At 48.8% G+C, this 8,213-nt stretch overlaps 1 non-coding gene across 1 annotated transcript; it reads right to left on the reverse strand.

Annotated features, from left to right (window-relative positions):
• Positions 1 to 351: 351 nt before the first annotated feature.
• TRNAP-UGG (transfer RNA proline (anticodon UGG)) lies at positions 352 to 426 on the reverse strand. The gene has a single exon. It is a non-coding gene; the product is annotated as a tRNA-Pro (tRNA).
• Between the last annotated feature and the right edge of the window lie 7,787 nt (positions 427 to 8,213).

Raw genomic sequence — 8,213 nt, forward strand, 5'->3', positions numbered from 1 at the left:
ACGCGAAAAAAGCTCACTTTCTACAGAGGCATGTTCTGTCCTAAACTGTTCCAGAATGTTATTTGTTTCATAGGAAGATTCCGAAAGCACATTGATGTCGAAAGAATCTTCGAAACCGGTGGAGAGGCTATTCTGATTGAAGGCTAGACAAATAACATGACTGAGGTATGTAAATAAAACCTATGAAATTGCTATATAATATGATCTAAATATAGAAGAATACCAAAGATAATGGATTGCAAAATAAGCTTTTTAGCTTTCTTTTTCTTTTGTGCGCGCTTTTCGCCTGCCTTCCCGACCGCGTATAGGCTACAGGGCTTTGCACTTCGGGCCCATTGTGTGAATACCACATCAAGGTGACAGGATTCGAACCTATGTCCCTTTGTACCCAAAACAGATGCGCTGACCAGACTGCGCTACACCTTGTCTACAATTTCGCCTCTCCCATCAATAGGTTTAGCCAGAGCATTTATAACATGACCCAAGTTATATACGCTCACGGGTATCTGAGCAATTCTTCCTGTTGCTTTTACAAAACTTCCCTCTTGATGCTAAACCATAGCTCTAACTGAGCCAAATTCCACAATTTCTAAGAACGATATGCTTTTTTTCATTTTCCACTGTGAAAGCTTCTCTCAATCCCTCCCTAGTCCTTTCTTTCCTGGGCACAGGCTTACCTGGTTGACTGCCCACATTCATTCATTGTTCGTTCTGTTATAGAATCGAACCACAGAGCTAGCGCAATTGGGATTTAGTGTCCCATGCGTGAAACTAAAGAGGATTTTCAGTCCTCTGCTCTACCAGCCAGAACCTAGGACACTTCACACCCGATTTGACACAGCTAGACTGGAAACACTGCTTGTCAAGAGCACAGACCCCAGTATAGAATATTTTTTTGAGTATGTTGGTAAGGTCCGTTCATCCGCTTATGTGCTTGCACTTCTGCGTAACTAGGGGTGCAAGTCCAGTATAGCGTACTTTCATAATTGAATCAAAAGCGTAGATACATGAAAAATCTCTATATACGATATTTATGACATAGAATGTTGTTCTTTCAACATGATTCCTCAATAATTTTTTCATTGTAACTGACTCTCCGTTCTCTCCGTTCCACTTTGGTTTTTGACTAATAATTACCATGATGAATTTCTCTTACTGCTTGGTTCCGCATTGGATTCTGGAAATTTTTGTTTAGAAAGTGGTGTCATGACCGTGAGGATCAAATGGATAGTTCAGGAAAGTCTAGTGAAGCGGCACGGTCTAATCATATAGATGATCATAGTGGTATCGTTCCATAGAAAACTACTAGAGGCCATTACCGCCACCGAAATGGTTTCCATGCTCCGTTGGATGATTTGACGATATCGCAGTATCAAGCTAGAACGGTTTAAATTTGTAGGACGGGGAAGAAACCCCATCCTTTGGTGCACACTAGCCGATGAAGCTCAACCCTGTCTTGAACTGAGCTATTTCCGCTTTTTCGAACAAAAAGTTCGAGTAGTTCAGTGAAAAAACGGTCAAGCTTTCTTCCATCCTTCCTAGCTCCTCGAGCTTGCACCCGCTCGACGCCTTTTTCATTGTTCATTCTGAAGTGGATTCCAACCACTCTCTTCGTTTGGATTTCGAGTCCAAAAGGCCCGGCGAAAGAGGATTTTTAGTCCTATGCCCGCTGCCAGCCAGAACGGGATTTTTCCACTTCATACCCACACAATCGGGATTTGATGAAATAGCTACGTTTTTTTTATTTGATTCGAATACTGTCAATCTACTGTCCATCTTTCTGTTTAGTTTTCTCCTTTCTTTCTCCTCAACCTATCTCCATTGGATGGACTTACGAAAGAATAATATCTAATCTCCCCATCGCGGTTAGGATCCCACGAACAAGGAGCGCCAGCACCGGTTCCTCGATCTTCCTACTGGAGGCATGATCATGGCTTTCATTCATTCCATTCTTTGTTCTGTTGTGGAATCGAACCACTCAAAGGATTTAGAGTCCTTTTACCAACCAGTCAGAACCAATATTTCTTTGTTATATTCTGTTTTTTCTTTGTCAGCTAGCACAATTTGGATTTCGAGTTGTTGGTGTGGAACGACACCTATGGGATCACGAGAATCCCTACTATGGTTGCCAGGGTGCAGGGTTGCGAGAAGAGCAGGATCAGTAGTCAGCACGAGGATTGTTTACCCAGGTTCGGGCCGCGAGGATGCGTAAAACCCTAGTCCTGCTTTGGTGGATGTATTTCAGAGAGTTCTTGAGCTCTCGAACTAGCTATGGTGGGTGCGTGGTTCGGGAGAGCCCAATCCTTCTCCAGTACTCCATGGACCTCATTTAATAGTCGAAAGGGGCTGCCACAGTGGCACACGGGAGGTGGAAAGGCGTACAGTCCAACGAGCTTATCGCTCGTATTACAGGACAAGACGCATTTAATGCGTCGCTGAGGTGTCCCCTAGCTCTATCGGGGACGGGGGCGAGGCCCGTCCCGTCTGTCGCCGCTCCTCCTCACTTCGACACGTGCCCTGGCCAGCGATGCGTGCGGCGCCATGTAGGCAGGCAGGCACCTGAGGTGGCGCGGTGGTAGGGTCTTCACGAAGATCTGCATGCTGCCACGTAGGCGCCTGCTGAGTTGGCCATGAAGCTGCATGTTGCCATGCAGGTGCCTGCCCAGCTGGTTGGGCTGGCAGCTGCATGCGAACGGGGGTAGAGACTTGGCTGGTGCGGGCCTAGCAGTGGCCCTGCTGGCATCCTCGGTGAGAGCCTTGCCGGGTGGCCCGGCAAGGGTCTTGCCGTGGCGTGCTGTCGTCCCCGGCAAGGGTCTTGCCGGGGGTCTTGTGGCTCTCCTCGGCAAGGATCTTGCCAAGGATCGTTGTCTTTTAATCCTCATTTGATCTTGAATATGTCTTCACAAAGATATGCATGCCACCACAGAGGTGCCTCCCGAGCCCTGGCCCAACGTGGTCGATAGTGTTGGAGATCGTGGGCTCGAGGGTGGCTCGCTCTATTGGTGTTTGGGCGCGCTGCCCCGGCAAGGGTCTTGCTGGGGCTGCTGAGGCCGTCCCCGACAAGGGTCTTGCCGGGGGAAACTGCTCCGCCCCTCTGCTTCTTTGCGTTCGTGGTCTTGGTGTTGCTCTGGTTGTCTTGGGCTTCGGCTTTGCCTTGGTTCACCTCCCCTGTTCTGGTTGGTGCGGCCGCGGCCGAGGCTCCGACTGTCCGTGCACAGGTAAAGGGGTACAAAGGTGCGCCCCTTCTTTTGTACACCGACAGGAGCCCCCGGGCCTGGGCCACACATAAGCGCGACACGTTGTTGGGCCAGGCCCAAAACGGTGCACGGGCAGGCGGGGCGGTTTTTACCGCGGTAAAACTTTTCGCGCGGTGTGCTTCCCATGACCCGCGCGCGACGTGGAGGGGTGCGCGTGACGTGGGCGGCATGCGTGGGGCGGTTTCCGCACGCATGTGATACATCACAGTAAAGAGGCGGCTCGCGCCTTCCCCGTAAAAAGAGGAAGGCGTGGAGGCGCGGCTCATTTACTGAATGGGGCCGGGTCGCGGTCTTCAACACGTCCACACCCCATGATCACGGGGTGGGGAGAGGTCGCTTCACCCGTCCCCTCGGTTTCTGCACGTTTGCCACGCGTCCTCCATGCGCTTGGGGTGGCAAGCGGTGGAGACGGGAAACTGGATCGTCGCTGGTTGGGGCAGCGGGTCGGTCCCGATTCCCTGCGCCTCTGGTGGTTGGATTGGCCGAGTGGGGCGGCCGAGCCCCGACCCCGGCCCTTTATAAGGAGAGGGAAGGGAGATGGCATCCTGCATTCTTCTATCTTCTATCTCCTCCTGCTTCTGCTTCTTCCTCCCATCCGCCATGGAGAAGGGGAACTAAAAGTGCTAGTTATCGACTAGAGGGGGGGTGAATAGGCGATTTTTATGGAAGTCTTCAAAACATGAGAGTTTCGAAGACAAACAATAGAAATGAACCTATTGATATGCAGCGGAAGGTAGACTACACTAGGCAAGCCATAGTCAAGTATTCAATGAAGTGAAAGTGCGAAGACTAATAGCAGCTAGGTAGTACGGATCAGGATGGAAGATGGTATGAAGCCAAACAACGATAGAAGTCACGCAGTGAAGACAAATAGGTAAAGCAAACAAGCAATGACTTCACGAAGACAAACTGTAAGTAAAGAGAGGGAGAGGATATAACCAGTCACTTGTTGAGGACACACGATTTGTTCGACCAGTTCCAGTTGCCGTGACAACTGTACGTCTGGTTAGGGAGGCTGAGATTTAACTCAGAAGACCGCGTCTTTACCTTATTCCCCTTGAGCTAAGGACACCCAGTCCTCGCCCAATTACTCTGGTAAGTCTTCAAGGTAGACTTCCAAACCTTCACAGACTTCATTCACCGGCGATCCACAATGACTCTTGGATGCTCAGAACGCGACGCCTAACCGGCTGGAGGATTCACAGTCCTCAAGTGTAACAAGTCTTCAGGTCACGCGGACAGAAAGACTTCAGTGATGCCTAACACTCTTTGGCTCTGGGTGTTTGGGCTTTGTCCTCGCAAGGATTTCTCTCTCTCAAAAGCTTCGGAGGTGGGTTGCTCTCAAACAACAAAAGCCGTGCACTAACTCCGAGCAGCCACCAATTTATGGTGTAGGGGGTGGGCTATTTATAGCCACTAGGAAACCCGACCCGATTTATCCGAAATGACCCTGGGTCACTAAGGAACTGACACGTGTTCCAACGATCAGATTTCAAACACACGCGGCAGCTTGACTTGGGCTACAAGTAAAGCTGACTCATCCCGCTCTGGATAAGATTTGCTCCCATTGTCTTCACTCGAAGACATAGGATTTTGGTTGAGCATCACTTCAGTCACTCTGACTTTGTTCACTGGGACCCCACTTAACAGTACGGTGGTTCCTACGACTCAACAAAGAAGAAAAGGAAACAACGAAACAACTAGGTCTTCGCGCTCCATAGTCTTCACGCAATGCCTTCTCTTGTCATAGTCTTCAATGTGAATATCTTCACATACCACCATCGTCTTCAATGTCTTCATACATTTTTAGGGGCATCTCCGGTAGGTAAACCGAATCAATGAGGGACTACTACCTGTGTTATCCTGCAATTCTCACAAACACATTAGTCCCTCAACCAGGTTTGTCGTCAATACTCCAAAACCAACTAGGGGTGGCACTAGATGCACTTACAATCTCCCCCTTTTTGGTGATTGATGACAAATTGGTTGAACTTTTCAATGGGGATAAAGGTATGTGAAATTGTAAAGGATAGAGGTATTGTCTTCGTAAGTAGCAAAAGGCTCCCCCTGAAGATGTGCATATAAGTAATTTGCTTTTGGAATGCAAATGCACATGGCAGGTTGTACTTGTGGAGATCCTCTTCAACTTATGAAGACAATTCATCATGCATGATTTGATATAACAAGGATAATGACATGCATAATGAGAAATGGGCATCTGCAAAATGACTAAGTGCGGAATTTATCATCGCACATGCGGAATTTATCATCGCATCACAGAATAGCAAACAAGTAGCAGACGACCATCAGGTTTAAGTGTTGCAACTCAAAGAACCAACTGTATCAAAAGCGAGAGTTGTAAACACTAGGCAAAATATAAAGCAACGGCCCATATGGACCCGCTTGAAGACTATCAACTCATATGCTTCTCCCCCTTTTGTCAGTAAGGACCAAAAAGGTTTGAAGACATAGAGCCTCTACTCGTTCCCAGAAGGAGTAGGAGAGGATGCAGGGTCGGCGTCGGGGTTTGGCGGTGCAGACGAACTTGGTGCAGTGTCGATACGCGCTGAAGTTGGAGGAGGTGAAGTTGCATCATCTTGATCATCGATTACTCTGGCATTCACCGTTGCAACGGAGGAGGCATAATCAGAGTCTTCAAGAGATGGAGTTCGACGCAAAACAGCATTCCTTGGAGGAGTGGAGTCAAACTTGAATCTTTCAGTGAAGCCAACGTCTTGAAGATCTGCTTCAGCACTGAGCAATGTCAAACTCTTCCATGACCTCCGATAGGTTTCATGTGTAACAAAGGCATTCTTGGTGGCAAGATTGCGAATGCGATTGACATCCACCAAGAGGCTCTGCATCTGCCGCTTCGGCCAGAAGTGATCCTTATCATGTTTCTGATGCAGGGCAACGAGAAGTTCTCGGTCATTGAGAACACGAGATCGCTTCCGAGGCCTTTGAGCAATAGTGCTTTCAGTGGCTTCAGTTCGAGCACGGTGAGGTAAGCGTGTATTGCCAGCCAAAGGATAAACACGAGTGACTGCCTGGACTCCTTCAATGGGTTGCGTGAAGCTTTGGTGATCAGCATTGTGAAGACAAACAGGCTCCTTGGCGGGCTCTGGGTATATGGCTTCAACTGACATATCAACCTCTGGCAGAAAGATCAGATGGTTGCGAGCAGAGGGCTGATAGTTGACAGTTGAGTGTAGCTTGATAAGGCGCATGACCCACGGAGCGTAGAACTTCAGTCCAAAGAGATCAGAGCCTGATGCAACCAACTGCCTGATAAAGAAGTCTTGAGCATTGAAGTTGATGCCGTTGAAGATATAAAAGACCAAAGTCTTCATTGCTCCTTCAAGTTTTGCTGCTGAAGAATGTCCTTTGACAGGCCATAGAGTTCGCCTGATGATGTGATAAATAGTGCGTGGCAGATACTCTAGATCTTCGACAAAGAACTCCTTTGGGTAATCAGCGTCATGTGGCAGAGGCTTCATCATGCTCAGCATTTGGCTCATGTTGGGCTCTGGCTTGTGGAAGATACTCTCCAGAGCATTGCGGTGAAGCTGACAACCAGGTTCATATAATTCTCCTGGAGTGGGCAGGCCGGTTAGCTCAATGATGTCAAAAGTTTTGGCTTCATGATGGACATTGCCTGTCATCCACTCAAGGACCCAAGTCTTCGGATCCCTGTTGTATCCGCGAATGTGGAGGGTAGCATAAAATTGAAGCAGAAGTTCTTCATTCGAATGCTCCTTATCAGTTACAAAGTTTAGCAAGCCAGCATCACGGAAGCAGTCAAGGGCTTATTCAAGGCATGGCAATCGAGCAATGGCTTCGCAGTCAAGACGCATATGAGGAAAGATGCGCCCCTGATCATAAAGAACACATGAATAATAACTGTGCTGATGATAGCTCCAGAACCGATCCGATGGAATCCTTGGCTTGGAATAGGGGTTCTTGGCGCTATCAAAGAAAGTGTTGTGCGCAATGAAGCCATGTGCATTGAAGGACCCTGGTGAAGTGGCAGTACCTGGAAACCTGGGCAGTCTTGGCTTTGGCTTCTGGACCTGTGGCCTGTGCGCGACATGATACTCAAATTGCAGACCAGCAGTAGGAGGAGGAACCAGAATAGGCCATCTGACAGTGACCAACTGACCATAGTTGTATGCTTGCTCAATAGTATGTGGCCTGGGAGGCGATACAGGAGCAGTGGCAGTGACTTCAGGCTGCAGATTGGCATCAGGTGCAGCATTGACTTCAGGTGCTATCACTTCAGGCACCACATTAACTTCAGGCACCACATTAGCTTCAGCCATGACAACGTCATTGGCTTCAGTGTTGGTGTTGGTGGACGCCTCAATGTTGTTAACCTCCACTTGAGTAGTGGGAGGGCCAGACACGTTCTCCTCGAGAACAACTTGGTTGGTAGGGGGTGTAGCAACACGTGCTTCTTCTTCTCTTGGTTCTTCTTGGTCATCGGCTGATGCAACCGGAATATCTTCAGCCATATTGGCTTCAGTCTCGGGGTTGTTCAAAGTTGGAGAGGCTTCAGGAAAGACTTGGCGTGAAACGGATTAGCGCTCTTCTCCTTCTAGAACACTTGACAGAGTGACCTGTGGCCTTGGTCCTTTGCGAAGCCTGCGAAATGCTGGCGACGCTTGTGGAGATGGAGTTGGTTGGGCCACAAAGTCTTCATCTTCAATCACCGGAGTGGTGACTTGAGTTGGGGGAGTAACATGTGTTTCTTCTTGACGGGGGGGAGTCTTGTGGGTGATCAGCCCATGAGTCATCCTGAGCAGTTGGCATCAATGGACGACCAATGCTGATGAGTTCGCTGTTCGTAAGAACAGGCGATGATACCACGTTGTGCTTGATCTAAGGAAGGACTTCAACATCTTCAACATTGTCGTGATGACCAATGTCTTCAGCTGCGGTGGGGTCAACAGCTGGAAT

The sequence above is a fragment of the Triticum aestivum genome, chromosome 2D, assembly GCF_018294505.1.
Source record: "Triticum aestivum cultivar Chinese Spring chromosome 2D, IWGSC CS RefSeq v2.1, whole genome shotgun sequence".
Lineage (NCBI taxonomy): Eukaryota > Viridiplantae > Streptophyta > Magnoliopsida > Poales > Poaceae > Triticum > Triticum aestivum.